Consider the following 13,395-nt stretch of genomic DNA (forward strand, 5'->3'; position numbering starts at 1 on the left):
TCTCCACGAGATACGTCCAGAGCATGCCGTTCTACGAAGTGGAAGCGTTAATTTTTGCAGATGTCGTCAAGTAGCGGGTGACGCTCACCGTGTTTGTTGGAGGAGTGCGTGTGTCGTTATCCGGTGTCGTCTAGTGGCTAGGATACCTGGCTCTCACCCAGGAGGCCCGGGTTCGATTCCCGGTACCGGAAATCCACCATTTTGTTGCTCCTCTTAGGCGACTTGTCCCGACTTTGCTCGACTGACGCTACGCTGACGCTTGCCAGAAAAGCACGTTAAGTATGAATGACGGCCACAAGTGACGGCGAGAGAGATGCGACACCTGTCCACCTGTGGTCAACAGACTTGGAGGACTGCAAGACACTGCCAGGGAGATGAATGCAGCTACCCACTCTGGTTAGTGTCCTAACAGCGCAGGCACGTTTCGTTTGCCCGTATACATATAATGGAGATCGCGTCTGACGCAGTGGGCTGAGCTTTGCTGTGTACCGGGCGGGTGCAGTCGCGAGAACTGCTTCCCCGGGCGCCTCCGCGGCCGTGATCGTCTAGTGGTTAGGACATTGCGTTGTGGCCGCAAAAACCCAGGTTCGAATCCTGGTCACGGCAATTTTGAAGGTTTTGCCTTGCTGTTGCTGCAATCATGATCGTCACCCAGTGTTTGAAATCACAATGCTCTCATCACTTTACACTCATGTTCCGCACGCCGCAGGTTGCACTACCATTTCATTATCAGCAACAAGAAATTCGGCCGCCCCAGGGCGTGGGTAGCTGCCTGAGAGGTTAAATATATAGTCGAAAGGGGCAGTTGTTTTGAGGTGCGATGCATGAGCAGCGAGTCGCAGCACAACAGGAAACTGTGTCGTGCACTGTTTTCTAGAGACGCGGGGAACGCTGGCGCAGGTAGCGTGGCCGAGCGGTCTAAGGCGCTGGTTTAAGGCACCAGTCTCTTCGGAGGCGTGGGTTCGAATCCCACCGCTGCCAATTTTTACTTCTCGTTTTTGTGCCATTGCGCTGTGTTCTCGTGGGGGTAGAACGCAGCTCCTGCGGCGGCCGCGTCGCGTAGGTAGCGTGGCCGAGCGGTCTAAGGCGCTGGTTTCAGGCACCAGTCTCTTCGGAGGCGTGGTTCGAATCCCACCGCTGCCAACGTTTTCTGTCTCGAAAACAGGAGCACTGATTCCCGCGAAGGAAATAGCGCAGCAAAGCGTGAGCGTCGCTCTCTTAAACTGTCGTAGCACAGTGCGCGGTGTAACACAGGATTCACCGGCGCAGTTTGGTCTCATGATTGCTGGCGTTCGTCTCCACGAGATACGTCCAGAGCATGCGTTCTACGAAGTGGAAGCGTTAATTTTTGCAGATGTCGTCAAGTAGCGGGTGGACGCTCACCGTGTTTGTTGGAGGAGTGCGTGTGTCGTTATCCGGTGTCGTCTAGTGGCTAGGATACCTGGCTCTCACCCAGGAGGCCCGGGTTCGATTCCCGGTACCGGAAATCCACCATTTTGTTGCTCCTCTTAGGCGACTTGTCCGACTTTGCTCGACTGACGCTACGCTGACGCTTGCAGAAAAGCACGTTAAGTATGAATGACGGCCACAAGTGACGGCGAGAGAGATGCGACACCTGTCCACCTGTGGTCAACAGACTTGGAGGACTGCAAGACACTGCCAGGGAGATGAATGCAGCTACCCACTCTGGTTAGTGTCCTAACAGCGCAGGCACGTTTCGTTTGCCCGTATACATATAATGGAGATCGCGTCTGACGCAGTGGGCCTGAGCTTTGCTGTGTACCGGGCGGGTGCAGTCGCGAGAACTGCTTCCCCGGGCGCCTCCGCGGCCGTGATCGTCTAGTGGTTAGGACATTGCGTTGTGGCCGCAAAAACCCAGGTTCGAATCCTGGTCACGGCAATTTTGAAGGTTTTGCCTTGCTGTTGCTGCAATCATGATCGTCACCCAGTGTTTGAAATCACAATGCTCTCATCACTTTACACTCATGTTCCGCACGCCGCAGGTTGCACTACCATTTCATTATCAGCAACAAGAAATTCGGCCGCCCCAGGGCGTGGGTAGCTGCCTGAGAGGTTAAATATATAGTCGAAAGGGGCAGTTGTTTGAGGTGCGATGCATGAGCAGCGAGTCGCAGCACAACAGGAAACTGTGTCGTGCACTGTTTTCTAGAGACGCGGGGAACGCTGGCGCAGGTAGCGTGGCCGAGCGGTCTAAGGCGCTGGTTTAAGGCACCAGTCTCTTCGGAGGCGTGGGTTCGAATCCCACGCTGCCAATTTTTACTTCTCGTTTTTGTGCCATTGCGCTGTGTTCTCGTGGGTAGAACGCAGCTCCTGCGGCGGCCGCGTCGCGTAGGTAGCGTGGCCGAGCGGTCTAAGGCGCTGGTTTCAGGCACCAGTCTCTTCGGAGGCGTGGGTTCGAATCCCACCGCTGCAACGTTTTCTGTCTCGAAAACAGGAGCACTGATTTCCCGCGAAGGAAATAGCGCAGCAAAGCGTGAGCGTCGCTCTCTTAAACTGTCGTAGCACAGTGCGCGGTGTAACAACAGGATTCACCGGCGCAGTTTGGTCTCATGATTGCTGGCGTTCGTCTCCACGAGATACGTCCAGAGCATGCCGTTCTACGAAGTGGAAGCGTTAATTTTTGCAGATGTCGTCAAGTAGCGGGTGGACGCTCACCGTGTTTGTTGGAGGAGTGCGTGTGTCGTTATCCGGTGTCGTCTAGTGGCTAGGATACCTGGCTCTCACCAGGAGGCCCGGGTTCGATTCCCGGTACCGGAAATCCACCATTTTGTTGCTCCTCTTAGGCGACTTGTCCCGACTTTGCTCGACTGACGCTACGCTGACGCTTGCAGAAAAGCACGTTAAGTATGAATGACGGCCACAAGTGACGGCGAGAGAGATGCGACACCTGTCCACCTGTGGTCAACAGACTTGGAGGACTGCAAGACACTGCCAGGGAGATGAATGCAGCTACCCACTCTGGTTAGTGTCCTAACAGCGCAGGCACGTTTCGTTTGCCCGTATACATATAATGGAGATCGCGTCTGACGCAGTGGGCTGAGCTTTGCTGTGTACCGGGCGGGTGCAGTCGCGAGAACTGCTTCCCCGGGCGCCTCCGCGGCCGTGATCGTCTAGTGGTTAGGACATTGCGTTGTGGCCGCAAAAACCAGGTTCGAATCCTGGTCACGGCAATTTTGAAGGTTTTGCCTTGCTGTTGCTGCAATCATGATCGTCACCCAGTGTTTGAAATCACAATGCTCTCATCACTTTACACTCATGTTCCGCACGCCGCAGGTTGCACTACCATTTCATTATCAGCAACAAGAAATTCGGCCGCCCCCAGGGCGTGGGTAGCTGCCTGAGAGGTTAAATATATAGTCGAAAGGGGCAGTTGTTTGAGGTGCGATGCATGAGCAGCGAGTCGCAGCACAACAGGAAACTGTGTCGTGCACTGTTTTCTAGAGACGCGGGGAACGCTGGCGCAGGTAGCGTGGCCGAGCGGTCTAAGGCGCTGGTTTAAGGCACCAGTCTCTTCGGAGGCGTGGGTTCGAATCCCACCGCTGCCAATTTTTACTTCTCGTTTTTTGTGCCATTGCGCTGTGTTCTCGTGGGGTAGAACGCAGCTCCTGCGGCGGCCGCGTCGCGTAGGTAGGCGTGGCCGAGCGGTCCTAAGGCGCTGGTTTCAGGCACCAGTCTCTTCGGAGGCGTGGGTTCGAATCCCACCGCTGCCAACGTTTTCTGTCTCGAAAACAGGAGCACCTGATTTCCCGCGAAGGAAATAGCGCAGCAAAGCGTGAGCGTCGCTCTCTTAAACTGTCGTAGCACAGTGCGCGGTGTAACAACAGGATTCACCGGCGCAGTTTGGTCTCATGATTGCTGGCGTTCGTCTCCACGAGATACGTCCAGAGCATGCCGTTCTACGAAGTGGAAGCGTTAATTTTTGCAGATGTCGTCAAGTAGCGGGTGGACGCTCACCGTGTTTGTTGGAGGAGTGCGTGTGTCGTTATCCGGTGTCGTCTAGTGGCTAGGATACCTGGCTCTCACCCAGGAGGCCCGGGTTCGATTCCCGGTACCGGAAATCCACCATTTTTGTTGCTCCTCTTAGGCGACTTGTCCCGACTTTGCTCGACTGACGCTACGCTGACGCTTGCAGAAAAGCACGTTAAGTATGAATGACGGCCACAAGTGACGGCGAGAGAGATGCGACACCTGTCCACCTGTGGTCAACAGACTTGGAGGACTGCAAGACACTGCCAGGGAGATGAATGCAGCTACCCACTCTGGTTAGTGTCCTAACAGCGCAGGCACGTTTCGTTTGCCCGTATACATATAATGGAGATCGCGTCTGACGCAGTGGGCTGAGCTTTGCTGTGTACCGGGCGGGTGCAGTCGCGAGAACTGCTTCCCCGGGCGCCTCCGCGGCCGTGATCGTCTAGTGGTTAGGACATTGCGTTGTGGCCGCAAAAACCCAGGTTCGAATCCTGGTCACGGCAATTTTGAAGGTTTTGCCTTGCTGTTGCTGCAATCATGATCGTCACCCAGTGTTTGAAATCACAATGCTCTCATCACTTTACACTCATGTTCCGCACGCCGCAGGTTGCACTACCATTTCATTATCAGCAACAAGAAATTCGGCCGCCCCAGGGCGTGGGTAGCTGCCTGAGAGGTTAAATATATAGTCGAAAGGGGCAGTTGTTTGAGGTGCGATGCATGAGCAGCGAGTCGCAGCACAACAGGAAACTGTGTCGTGCACTGTTTTCTAGAGACGCGGGGGAACGCTGGCGCAGGTAGCGTGGCCGAGCGGTCTAAGGCGCTGGTTTAAGGCACCAGTCTCTTCGGAGGCGTGGGTTCGAATCCCACCGCTGCCAATTTTTACTTCTCGTTTTTGTGCCATTGCGCTGTGTTCTCGTGGGGTAGAACGCAGCTCCTGCGGCGGCCGCGTCGCGTAGGTAGCGTGGCCGAGCGGTCTAAGGCGCTGGTTTCAGGCACCAGTCTCTTCGGAGGCGTGGGTTCGAATCCCACCGCTGCCAACGTTTTCTGTCTCGAAAACAGGAGCACTGATTTCCCGCGAAGGAAATAGCGCAGCAAAGCGTGAGCGTCGCTCTCTTAAACTGTCGTAGCACAGTGCGCGGTGTAACAACAGGATTCACCGGCGCAGTTTGGTCTCATGATTGCTGGCGTTCGTCTCCACGAGATACGTCCAGAGCATGCCGTTCTACGAAGTGGAAGCGTTAATTTTTGCAGATGTCGTCAAGTAGCGGGTGGACGCTCACCGTGTTTGTTGGAGGAGTGCGTGTGTCGTTATCCGGTGTCGTCTAGTGGCTAGGATACCTGGCTCTCACCCAGGAGGCCCGGGTTCGATTCCCGGTACCGGAAATCCACCATTTTGTTGCTCCTCTTAGGCGACTTGTCCCGACTTTGCTCGACTGACGCTACGCTGACGCTTGCAGAAAAGCACGTTAAGTATGAATGACGGCCACAAGTGACGGCGAGAGAGATGCGACACCTGTCCACCTGTGGTCAACAGACTTGGAGGACTGCAAGACACTGCCAGGGAGATGAATGCAGCTACCCACTCTGGTTAGTGTCCTAACAGCGCAGGCACGTTTCGTTTGCCCGTATACATATAATGGAGATCGCGTCTGACGCAGTGGGCTGAGCTTTGCTGTGTACCGGGCGGGTGCAGTCGCGAGAACTGCTTCCCCCGGGCGCCTCCGCGGCCGTGATCGTCTAGTGGTTAGGACATTGCGTTGTGGCCGCAAAACCCAGGTTCGAATCCTGGTCACGGCAATTTTGAAGGTTTTGCCTTGCTGTTGCTGCAATCATGATCGTCACCCAGTGTTTGAAATCACAATGCTCTCATCACTTTACACTCATGTTCCGCACGCCGCAGGTTGCACTACCATTTCATTATCAGCAACAAGAAATTCGGCCGCCCCAGGGCGTGGGTAGCTGCCTGAGAGGTAAATATATAGTCGAAAGGGCAGTTGTTTGAGGTGCGATGCATGAGCAGCGAGTCGCAGCACAACAGGAAACTGTGTCGTGCACTGTTTTCTAGAGACGCGGGGAACGCTGGCGCAGGTAGCGTGGCCGAGCGGTCTAAGGCGCTGGTTTAAGGCACCAGTCTCTTCGGAGGCGTGGGTTCGAATCCCACCGCTGCCAATTTTTACTTCTCGTTTTTGTGCCATTGCGCTGTGTTCCTCGTGGGGTAGAACGCAGCTCCTGCGGCGGCCGCGTCGCGTAGGTAGCGTGGCCGAGCGGTCTAAGGCGCTGGTTTCAGGCACCAGTCTCTTCGGAGGCGTGGGTTCGAATCCCACCGCTGCCAACGTTTTCTGTCTCGAAAACAGGAGCACTGATTTCCCGCGAAGGAAATAGCGCAGCAAAGCGTGAGCGTCGCTCTCTTAAACTGTCGTAGCACAGTGCGCGGTGTAACAACAGGATTCACCGGCGCAGTTTGGTCTCATGATTGCTGGCGTTCGTCTCCACGAGATACGTCCAGAGCATGCCGTTCTACGAAGTGGAAGCGTTAATTTTTGCAGATGTCGTCAAGTAGCGGGTGGACGCTCACCGTGTTTGTTGGAGGAGTGCGTGTGTCGTTATCCGGTGTCGTCTAGTGGCTAGGATACCTGGCTCTCACCCAGGAGGCCCGGGTTCGATTCCCGGTACCGGAAATCCACCATTTTGTTGCTCCTCTTAGGCGACTTGTCCCGACTTTGCTCGACTGACGCTACGCTGACGCTTGCAGAAAAGCACGTTAAGTATGAATGACGGCCACAAGTGACGGCGAGAGAGATGCGACACCTGTCCACCTGTGGTCAACAGACTTGGAGGACTGCAAGACACTGCCAGGGAGATGAATGCAGCTACCCACTCTGGTTAGTGTCCTAACAGCGCAGGCACGTTTCGTTTGCCCGTATACATATAATGGAGATCGCGTCTGACGCAGTGGGCTGAGCTTTGCTGTGTACCGGGCGGGTGCAGTCGCGAGAACTGCTTCCCCGGGCGCCTCCGCGGCCGTGATCGTCTAGTGGTTAGGACATTGCGTTGTGGCCGCAAAAACCCAGGTTCGAATCCTGGTCACGGCAATTTTGAAGGTTTTGCCTTGCTGTTGCTGCAATCATGATCGTCACCCAGTGTTTGAAATCACAATGCTCTCATCACTTTACACTCATGTTCCGCACGCCGCAGGTTGCACTACCATTTCATTATCAGCAACAAGAAATTCGGCCGCCCCAGGGCGTGGGTAGCTGCCTGAGAGGTTAAATATATAGTCGAAAGGGGCAGTTGTTTGAGGTGCGATGCATGAGCAGCGAGTCGCAGCACAACAGGAAACTGTGTCGTGCACTGTTTTCTAGAGACGCGGGGAACGCTGGCGCAGGTAGCGTGGCCGAGCGGTCTAAGGCGCTGGTTTAAGGCACCAGTCTCTTCGGAGGCGTGGGTTCGAATCCCACCGCTGCCAATTTTTACTTCTCGTTTTTGTGCCATTGCGCTGTGTTCTCGTGGGGTAGAACGCAGCTCCTGCGGCGGCCGCGTCGCGTAGGTAGCGTGGCCGAGCGGTCTAAGGCGCTGGTTTCAGGCACCAGTCTCTTCGGAGGCGTGGGTTCGAATCCCACCGCTGCCAACGTTTTCTGTCTCGAAAACAGGAGCACTGATTTCCCGCGAAGGAAATAGCGCAGCAAAGCGTGAGCGTCGCTCTCTTAAACTGTCGTAGCACAGTGCGCGGTGTAACAACAGGATTCACCGGCGCAGTTTGGTCTCATGATTGCTGGCGTTCGTCTCCACGAGATACGTCCAGAGCATGCCGTTCTACGAAGTGGAAGCGTTAATTTTTGCAGATGTCGTCAAGTAGCGGGTGGACGCTCACCGTGTTTGTTGGAGGAGTGCGTGTGTCGTTATCCGGTGTCGTCTAGTGGCTAGGATACCTGGCTCTCACCCAGGAGGCCCGGGTTCGATTCCCGGTACCGGAAATCCACCATTTTGTTGCTCCTCTTAGGCGACTTGTCCCGACTTTGCTCGACTGACGCTACGCTGACGCTTGCAGAAAAGCACGTTAAGTATGAATGACGGCCACAAGTGACGGCGAGAGAGATGCGACACCTGTCCACCTGTGGTCAACAGACTTGGAGGACTGCAAGACACTGCCAGGGAGATGAATGCAGCTACCCACTCTGGTTAGTGTCCTAACAGCGCAGGCACGTTTCGTTTGCCCGTATACATATAATGGAGATCGCGTCTGACGCAGTGGGCTGAGCTTTGCTGTGTACCGGGCGGGTGCAGTCGCGAGAACTGCTTCCCCGGGCGCCTCCGCGGCCGTGATCGTCTAGTGGTTAGGACATTGCGTTGTGGCCGCAAAAACCCAGGTTCGAATCCTGGTCACGGCAATTTTGAAGGTTTTGCCTTGCTGTTGCTGCAATCATGATCGTCACCCAGTGTTTGAAATCACAATGCTCTCATCACTTTACACTCATGTTCCGCACGCCGCAGGTTGCACTACCATTTCATTATCAGCAACAAGAAATTCGGCCGCCCCAGGGCGTGGGTAGCTGCCTGAGAGGTTAAATATATAGTCGAAAGGGGCAGTTGTTTGAGGTGCGATGCATGAGCAGCGAGTCGCAGCACAACAGGAAACTGTGTCGTGCACTGTTTTCTAGAGACGCGGGGAACGCTGGCGCAGGTAGCGTGGCCGAGCGGTCTAAGGCGCTGGTTTAAGGCACCAGTCTCTTCGGAGGCGTGGGTTCGAATCCCACCGCTGCCAATTTTTACTTCTCGTTTTTGTGCCATTGCGCTGTGTTCTCGTGGGGTAGAACGCAGCTCCTGCGGCGGCCGCGTCGCGTAGGTAGCGTGGCCGAGCGGTCTAAGGCGCTGGTTTCAGGCACCAGTCTCTTCGGAGGCGTGGGTTCGAATCCCACCGCTGCCAACGTTTTCTGTCTCGAAAACAGGAGCACTGATTTCCCGCGAAGGAAATAGCGCAGCAAAGCGTGAGCGTCGCTCTCTTAAACTGTCGTAGCACAGTGCGCGGTGTAACAACAGGATTCACCGGCGCAGTTTGGTCTCATGATTGCTGGCGTTCGTCTCCACGAGATACGTCCAGAGCATGCCGTTCTACGAAGTGGAAGCGTTAATTTTTGCAGATGTCGTCAAGTAGCGGGTGGACGCTCACCGTGTTTGTTGGAGGAGTGCGTGTGTCGTTATCCGGTGTCGTCTAGTGGCTAGGATACCTGGCTCTCACCCAGGAGGCCCGGGTTCGATTCCCGGTACCGGAAATCCACCATTTTGTTGCTCCTCTTAGGCGACTTGTCCCGACTTTGCTCGACTGACGCTACGCTGACGCTTGCAGAAAAGCACGTTAAGTATGAATGACGGCCACAAGTGACGGCGAGAGAGATGCGACACCTGTCCACCTGTGGTCAACAGACTTGGAGGACTGCAAGACACTGCCAGGGAGATGAATGCAGCTACCCACTCTGGTTAGTGTCCTAACAGCGCAGGCACGTTTCGTTTGCCCGTATACATATAATGGAGATCGCGTCTGACGCAGTGGGCTGAGCTTTGCTGTGTACCGGGCGGGTGCAGTCGCGAGAACTGCTTCCCCGGGCGCCTCCGCGGCCGTGATCGTCTAGTGGTTAGGACATTGCGTTGTGGCCGCAAAAACCCAGGTTCGAATCCTGGTCACGGCAATTTTGAAGGTTTTGCCTTGCTGTTGCTGCAATCATGATCGTCACCCAGTGTTTGAAATCACAATGCTCTCATCACTTTACACTCATGTTCCGCACGCCGCAGGTTGCACTACCATTTCATTATCAGCAACAAGAAATTCGGCCGCCCCAGGGCGTGGGTAGCTGCCTGAGAGGTTAAATATATAGTCGAAAGGGGCAGTTGTTTGAGGTGCGATGCATGAGCAGCGAGTCGCAGCACAACAGGAAACTGTGTCGTGCACTGTTTTCTAGAGACGCGGGGAACGCTGGCGCAGGTAGCGTGGCCGAGCGGTCTAAGGCGCTGGTTTAAGGCACCAGTCTCTTCGGAGGCGTGGGTTCGAATCCCACCGCTGCCAATTTTTACTTCTCGTTTTTGTGCCATTGCGCTGTGTTCTCGTGGGGTAGAACGCAGCTCCTGCGGCGGCCGCGTCGCGTAGGTAGCGTGGCCGAGCGGTCTAAGGCGCTGGTTTCAGGCACCAGTCTCTTCGGAGGCGTGGGTTCGAATCCCACCGCTGCCAACGTTTTCTGTCTCGAAAACAGGAGCACTGATTTCCCGCGAAGGAAATAGCGCAGCAAAGCGTGAGCGTCGCTCTCTTAAACTGTCGTAGCACAGTGCGCGGTGTAACAACAGGATTCACCGGCGCAGTTTGGTCTCATGATTGCTGGCGTTCGTCTCCACGAGATACGTCCAGAGCATGCCGTTCTACGAAGTGGAAGCGTTAATTTTTGCAGATGTCGTCAAGTAGCGGGTGGACGCTCACCGTGTTTGTTGGAGGAGTGCGTGTGTCGTTATCCGGTGTCGTCTAGTGGCTAGGATACCTGGCTCTCACCCAGGAGGCCCGGGTTCGATTCCCGGTACCGGAAATCCACCATTTTGTTGCTCCTCTTAGGCGACTTGTCCCGACTTTGCTCGACTGACGCTACGCTGACGCTTGCAGAAAAGCACGTTAAGTATGAATGACGGCCACAAGTGACGGCGAGAGAGATGCGACACCTGTCCACCTGTGGTCAACAGACTTGGAGGACTGCAAGACACTGCCAGGGAGATGAATGCAGCTACCCACTCTGGTTAGTGTCCTAACAGCGCAGGCACGTTTCGTTTGCCCGTATACATATAATGGAGATCGCGTCTGACGCAGTGGGCTGAGCTTTGCTGTGTACCGGGCGGGTGCAGTCGCGAGAACTGCTTCCCCGGGCGCCTCCGCGGCCGTGATCGTCTAGTGGTTAGGACATTGCGTTGTGGCCGCAAAAACCCAGGTTCGAATCCTGGTCACGGCAATTTTGAAGGTTTTGCCTTGCTGTTGCTGCAATCATGATCGTCACCCAGTGTTTGAAATCACAATGCTCTCATCACTTTACACTCATGTTCCGCACGCCGCAGGTTGCACTACCATTTCATTATCAGCAACAAGAAATTCGGCCGCCCCAGGGCGTGGGTAGCTGCCTGAGAGGTTAAATATATAGTCGAAAGGGGCAGTTGTTTGAGGTGCGATGCATGAGCAGCGAGTCGCAGCACAACAGGAAACTGTGTCGTGCACTGTTTTCTAGAGACGCGGGGAACGCTGGCGCAGGTAGCGTGGCCGAGCGGTCTAAGGCGCTGGTTTAAGGCACCAGTCTCTTCGGAGGCGTGGGTTCGAATCCCACCGCTGCCAATTTTTACTTCTCGTTTTTGTGCCATTGCGCTGTGTTCTCGTGGGGTAGAACGCAGCTCCTGCGGCGGCCGCGTCGCGTAGGTAGCGTGGCCGAGCGGTCTAAGGCGCTGGTTTCAGGCACCAGTCTCTTCGGAGGCGTGGGTTCGAATCCCACCGCTGCCAACGTTTTCTGTCTCGAAAACAGGAGCACTGATTTCCCGCGAAGGAAATAGCGCAGCAAAGCGTGAGCGTCGCTCTCTTAAACTGTCGTAGCACAGTGCGCGGTGTAACAACAGGATTCACCGGCGCAGTTTGGTCTCATGATTGCTGGCGTTCGTCTCCACGAGATACGTCCAGAGCATGCCGTTCTACGAAGTGGAAGCGTTAATTTTTGCAGATGTCGTCAAGTAGCGGGTGGACGCTCACCGTGTTTGTTGGAGGAGTGCGTGTGTCGTTATCCGGTGTCGTCTAGTGGCTAGGATACCTGGCTCTCACCCAGGAGGCCCGGGTTCGATTCCCGGTACCGGAAATCCACCATTTTGTTGCTCCTCTTAGGCGACTTGTCCCGACTTTGCTCGACTGACGCTACGCTGACGCTTGCAGAAAAGCACGTTAAGTATGAATGACGGCCACAAGTGACGGCGAGAGAGATGCGACACCTGTCCACCTGTGGTCAACAGACTTGGAGGACTGCAAGACACTGCCAGGGAGATGAATGCAGCTACCCACTCTGGTTAGTGTCCTAACAGCGCAGGCACGTTTCGTTTGCCCGTATACATATAATGGAGATCGCGTCTGACGCAGTGGGCTGAGCTTTGCTGTGTACCGGGCGGGTGCAGTCGCGAGAACTGCTTCCCCGGGCGCCTCCGCGGCCGTGATCGTCTAGTGGTTAGGACATTGCGTTGTGGCCGCAAAAACCCAGGTTCGAATCCTGGTCACGGCAATTTTGAAGGTTTTGCCTTGCTGTTGCTGCAATCATGATCGTCACCCAGTGTTTGAAATCACAATGCTCTCATCACTTTACACTCATGTTCCGCACGCCGCAGGTTGCACTACCATTTCATTATCAGCAACAAGAAATTCGGCCGCCCCAGGGCGTGGGTAGCTGCCTGAGAGGTTAAATATATAGTCGAAAGGGGCAGTTGTTTGAGGTGCGATGCATGAGCAGCGAGTCGCAGCACAACAGGAAACTGTGTCGTGCACTGTTTTCTAGAGACGCGGGGAACGCTGGCGCAGGTAGCGTGGCCGAGCGGTCTAAGGCGCTGGTTTAAGGCACCAGTCTCTTCGGAGGCGTGGGTTCGAATCCCACCGCTGCCAATTTTTACTTCTCGTTTTTGTGCCATTGCGCTGTGTTCTCGTGGGGTAGAACGCAGCTCCTGCGGCGGCCGCGTCGCGTAGGTAGCGTGGCCGAGCGGTCTAAGGCGCTGGTTTCAGGCACCAGTCTCTTCGGAGGCGTGGGTTCGAATCCCACCGCTGCCAACGTTTTCTGTCTCGAAAACAGGAGCACTGATTTCCCGCGAAGGAAATAGCGCAGCAAAGCGTGAGCGTCGCTCTCTTAAACTGTCGTAGCACAGTGCGCGGTGTAACAACAGGATTCACCGGCGCAGTTTGGTCTCATGATTGCTGGCGTTCGTCTCCACGAGATACGTCCAGAGCATGCCGTTCTACGAAGTGGAAGCGTTAATTTTTGCAGATGTCGTCAAGTAGCGGGTGGACGCTCACCGTGTTTGTTGGAGGAGTGCGTGTGTCGTTATCCGGTGTCGTCTAGTGGCTAGGATACCTGGCTCTCACCCAGGAGGCCCGGGTTCGATTCCCGGTACCGGAAATCCACCATTTTGTTGCTCCTCTTAGGCGACTTGTCCCGACTTTGCTCGACTGACGCTACGCTGACGCTTGCAGAAAAGCACGTTAAGTATGAATGACGGCCACAAGTGACGGCGAGAGAGATGCGACACCTGTCCACCTGTGGTCAACAGACTTGGAGGACTGCAAGACACTGCCAGGGAGATGAATGCAGCTACCCACTCTGGTTAGTGTCCTAACAGCGCAGGCACGTTTCGTTTGCCCGT

At 55.3% G+C, this 13,395-nt stretch overlaps 40 non-coding genes across 40 annotated transcripts; all 40 read left to right on the forward strand.

The window, feature by feature from the left end:
- Positions 1-119: 119 nt before the first annotated feature.
- Trnae-cuc (transfer RNA glutamic acid (anticodon CUC)) lies at positions 120-191 on the forward strand. The gene has a single exon. It is a non-coding gene; the product is annotated as a tRNA-Glu (tRNA).
- Positions 192-534: 343 nt separating this feature from the next.
- Positions 535-606, forward strand: Trnah-gug (transfer RNA histidin (anticodon GUG)). Its single transcript has one exon. It is a non-coding gene; the product is annotated as a tRNA-His (tRNA).
- A 293-nt stretch (positions 607-899) lies between these two features.
- Positions 900-981, forward strand: Trnal-aag (transfer RNA leucine (anticodon AAG)). Its single transcript has one exon. It is a non-coding gene; the product is annotated as a tRNA-Leu (tRNA).
- Positions 982-1,062: 81 nt separating this feature from the next.
- On the forward strand, positions 1,063-1,143 carry Trnal-cag (transfer RNA leucine (anticodon CAG)). The gene has a single exon. It is a non-coding gene; the product is annotated as a tRNA-Leu (tRNA).
- Positions 1,144-1,414: 271 nt separating this feature from the next.
- Positions 1,415-1,486, forward strand: Trnae-cuc (transfer RNA glutamic acid (anticodon CUC)). Its single transcript has one exon. It is a non-coding gene; the product is annotated as a tRNA-Glu (tRNA).
- Positions 1,487-1,828: 342 nt separating this feature from the next.
- On the forward strand, positions 1,829-1,900 carry Trnah-gug (transfer RNA histidin (anticodon GUG)). Its single transcript has one exon. It is a non-coding gene; the product is annotated as a tRNA-His (tRNA).
- Positions 1,901-2,192: 292 nt separating this feature from the next.
- Positions 2,193-2,273, forward strand: Trnal-aag (transfer RNA leucine (anticodon AAG)). Its single transcript has one exon. It is a non-coding gene; the product is annotated as a tRNA-Leu (tRNA).
- Positions 2,274-2,352: 79 nt separating this feature from the next.
- On the forward strand, positions 2,353-2,434 carry Trnal-cag (transfer RNA leucine (anticodon CAG)). The gene has a single exon. It is a non-coding gene; the product is annotated as a tRNA-Leu (tRNA).
- A 686-nt stretch (positions 2,435-3,120) lies between these two features.
- Positions 3,121-3,191, forward strand: Trnah-gug (transfer RNA histidin (anticodon GUG)). Its single transcript has one exon. It is a non-coding gene; the product is annotated as a tRNA-His (tRNA).
- A 293-nt stretch (positions 3,192-3,484) lies between these two features.
- Positions 3,485-3,566, forward strand: Trnal-aag (transfer RNA leucine (anticodon AAG)). Its single transcript has one exon. It is a non-coding gene; the product is annotated as a tRNA-Leu (tRNA).
- An 81-nt stretch (positions 3,567-3,647) lies between these two features.
- Trnal-cag (transfer RNA leucine (anticodon CAG)) lies at positions 3,648-3,731 on the forward strand. Its single transcript has one exon. It is a non-coding gene; the product is annotated as a tRNA-Leu (tRNA).
- Positions 3,732-4,006: 275 nt separating this feature from the next.
- Positions 4,007-4,078, forward strand: Trnae-cuc (transfer RNA glutamic acid (anticodon CUC)). The gene has a single exon. It is a non-coding gene; the product is annotated as a tRNA-Glu (tRNA).
- Positions 4,079-4,421: 343 nt separating this feature from the next.
- Positions 4,422-4,493, forward strand: Trnah-gug (transfer RNA histidin (anticodon GUG)). Its single transcript has one exon. It is a non-coding gene; the product is annotated as a tRNA-His (tRNA).
- A 293-nt stretch (positions 4,494-4,786) lies between these two features.
- Positions 4,787-4,868, forward strand: Trnal-aag (transfer RNA leucine (anticodon AAG)). Its single transcript has one exon. It is a non-coding gene; the product is annotated as a tRNA-Leu (tRNA).
- An 80-nt stretch (positions 4,869-4,948) lies between these two features.
- Positions 4,949-5,030, forward strand: Trnal-cag (transfer RNA leucine (anticodon CAG)). Its single transcript has one exon. It is a non-coding gene; the product is annotated as a tRNA-Leu (tRNA).
- Positions 5,031-5,304: 274 nt separating this feature from the next.
- On the forward strand, positions 5,305-5,376 carry Trnae-cuc (transfer RNA glutamic acid (anticodon CUC)). Its single transcript has one exon. It is a non-coding gene; the product is annotated as a tRNA-Glu (tRNA).
- Positions 5,377-5,719: 343 nt separating this feature from the next.
- On the forward strand, positions 5,720-5,790 carry Trnah-gug (transfer RNA histidin (anticodon GUG)). The gene has a single exon. It is a non-coding gene; the product is annotated as a tRNA-His (tRNA).
- Positions 5,791-6,080: 290 nt separating this feature from the next.
- On the forward strand, positions 6,081-6,162 carry Trnal-aag (transfer RNA leucine (anticodon AAG)). Its single transcript has one exon. It is a non-coding gene; the product is annotated as a tRNA-Leu (tRNA).
- Positions 6,163-6,243: 81 nt separating this feature from the next.
- Positions 6,244-6,325, forward strand: Trnal-cag (transfer RNA leucine (anticodon CAG)). Its single transcript has one exon. It is a non-coding gene; the product is annotated as a tRNA-Leu (tRNA).
- Positions 6,326-6,599: 274 nt separating this feature from the next.
- Positions 6,600-6,671, forward strand: Trnae-cuc (transfer RNA glutamic acid (anticodon CUC)). The gene has a single exon. It is a non-coding gene; the product is annotated as a tRNA-Glu (tRNA).
- Positions 6,672-7,013: 342 nt separating this feature from the next.
- Positions 7,014-7,085, forward strand: Trnah-gug (transfer RNA histidin (anticodon GUG)). The gene has a single exon. It is a non-coding gene; the product is annotated as a tRNA-His (tRNA).
- A 292-nt stretch (positions 7,086-7,377) lies between these two features.
- On the forward strand, positions 7,378-7,459 carry Trnal-aag (transfer RNA leucine (anticodon AAG)). Its single transcript has one exon. It is a non-coding gene; the product is annotated as a tRNA-Leu (tRNA).
- An 80-nt stretch (positions 7,460-7,539) lies between these two features.
- On the forward strand, positions 7,540-7,621 carry Trnal-cag (transfer RNA leucine (anticodon CAG)). The gene has a single exon. It is a non-coding gene; the product is annotated as a tRNA-Leu (tRNA).
- A 274-nt stretch (positions 7,622-7,895) lies between these two features.
- Trnae-cuc (transfer RNA glutamic acid (anticodon CUC)) lies at positions 7,896-7,967 on the forward strand. Its single transcript has one exon. It is a non-coding gene; the product is annotated as a tRNA-Glu (tRNA).
- Positions 7,968-8,309: 342 nt separating this feature from the next.
- Positions 8,310-8,381, forward strand: Trnah-gug (transfer RNA histidin (anticodon GUG)). Its single transcript has one exon. It is a non-coding gene; the product is annotated as a tRNA-His (tRNA).
- Positions 8,382-8,673: 292 nt separating this feature from the next.
- On the forward strand, positions 8,674-8,755 carry Trnal-aag (transfer RNA leucine (anticodon AAG)). The gene has a single exon. It is a non-coding gene; the product is annotated as a tRNA-Leu (tRNA).
- Positions 8,756-8,835: 80 nt separating this feature from the next.
- Positions 8,836-8,917, forward strand: Trnal-cag (transfer RNA leucine (anticodon CAG)). Its single transcript has one exon. It is a non-coding gene; the product is annotated as a tRNA-Leu (tRNA).
- A 274-nt stretch (positions 8,918-9,191) lies between these two features.
- Positions 9,192-9,263, forward strand: Trnae-cuc (transfer RNA glutamic acid (anticodon CUC)). The gene has a single exon. It is a non-coding gene; the product is annotated as a tRNA-Glu (tRNA).
- Positions 9,264-9,605: 342 nt separating this feature from the next.
- On the forward strand, positions 9,606-9,677 carry Trnah-gug (transfer RNA histidin (anticodon GUG)). The gene has a single exon. It is a non-coding gene; the product is annotated as a tRNA-His (tRNA).
- Positions 9,678-9,969: 292 nt separating this feature from the next.
- Positions 9,970-10,051, forward strand: Trnal-aag (transfer RNA leucine (anticodon AAG)). Its single transcript has one exon. It is a non-coding gene; the product is annotated as a tRNA-Leu (tRNA).
- An 80-nt stretch (positions 10,052-10,131) lies between these two features.
- Trnal-cag (transfer RNA leucine (anticodon CAG)) lies at positions 10,132-10,213 on the forward strand. The gene has a single exon. It is a non-coding gene; the product is annotated as a tRNA-Leu (tRNA).
- A 274-nt stretch (positions 10,214-10,487) lies between these two features.
- On the forward strand, positions 10,488-10,559 carry Trnae-cuc (transfer RNA glutamic acid (anticodon CUC)). Its single transcript has one exon. It is a non-coding gene; the product is annotated as a tRNA-Glu (tRNA).
- A 342-nt stretch (positions 10,560-10,901) lies between these two features.
- Positions 10,902-10,973, forward strand: Trnah-gug (transfer RNA histidin (anticodon GUG)). The gene has a single exon. It is a non-coding gene; the product is annotated as a tRNA-His (tRNA).
- A 292-nt stretch (positions 10,974-11,265) lies between these two features.
- Positions 11,266-11,347, forward strand: Trnal-aag (transfer RNA leucine (anticodon AAG)). The gene has a single exon. It is a non-coding gene; the product is annotated as a tRNA-Leu (tRNA).
- An 80-nt stretch (positions 11,348-11,427) lies between these two features.
- On the forward strand, positions 11,428-11,509 carry Trnal-cag (transfer RNA leucine (anticodon CAG)). The gene has a single exon. It is a non-coding gene; the product is annotated as a tRNA-Leu (tRNA).
- A 274-nt stretch (positions 11,510-11,783) lies between these two features.
- Trnae-cuc (transfer RNA glutamic acid (anticodon CUC)) lies at positions 11,784-11,855 on the forward strand. Its single transcript has one exon. It is a non-coding gene; the product is annotated as a tRNA-Glu (tRNA).
- A 342-nt stretch (positions 11,856-12,197) lies between these two features.
- On the forward strand, positions 12,198-12,269 carry Trnah-gug (transfer RNA histidin (anticodon GUG)). Its single transcript has one exon. It is a non-coding gene; the product is annotated as a tRNA-His (tRNA).
- A 292-nt stretch (positions 12,270-12,561) lies between these two features.
- On the forward strand, positions 12,562-12,643 carry Trnal-aag (transfer RNA leucine (anticodon AAG)). Its single transcript has one exon. It is a non-coding gene; the product is annotated as a tRNA-Leu (tRNA).
- Positions 12,644-12,723: 80 nt separating this feature from the next.
- Positions 12,724-12,805, forward strand: Trnal-cag (transfer RNA leucine (anticodon CAG)). Its single transcript has one exon. It is a non-coding gene; the product is annotated as a tRNA-Leu (tRNA).
- Positions 12,806-13,079: 274 nt separating this feature from the next.
- On the forward strand, positions 13,080-13,151 carry Trnae-cuc (transfer RNA glutamic acid (anticodon CUC)). The gene has a single exon. It is a non-coding gene; the product is annotated as a tRNA-Glu (tRNA).
- Positions 13,152-13,395: the final 244 nt, after the last annotated feature.

Source organism: Schistocerca nitens, unplaced genomic scaffold (genome assembly GCF_023898315.1).
Source record: "Schistocerca nitens isolate TAMUIC-IGC-003100 unplaced genomic scaffold, iqSchNite1.1 HiC_scaffold_257, whole genome shotgun sequence".
Classification (NCBI taxonomy): Eukaryota; Metazoa; Arthropoda; class Insecta; order Orthoptera; family Acrididae; genus Schistocerca; species Schistocerca nitens.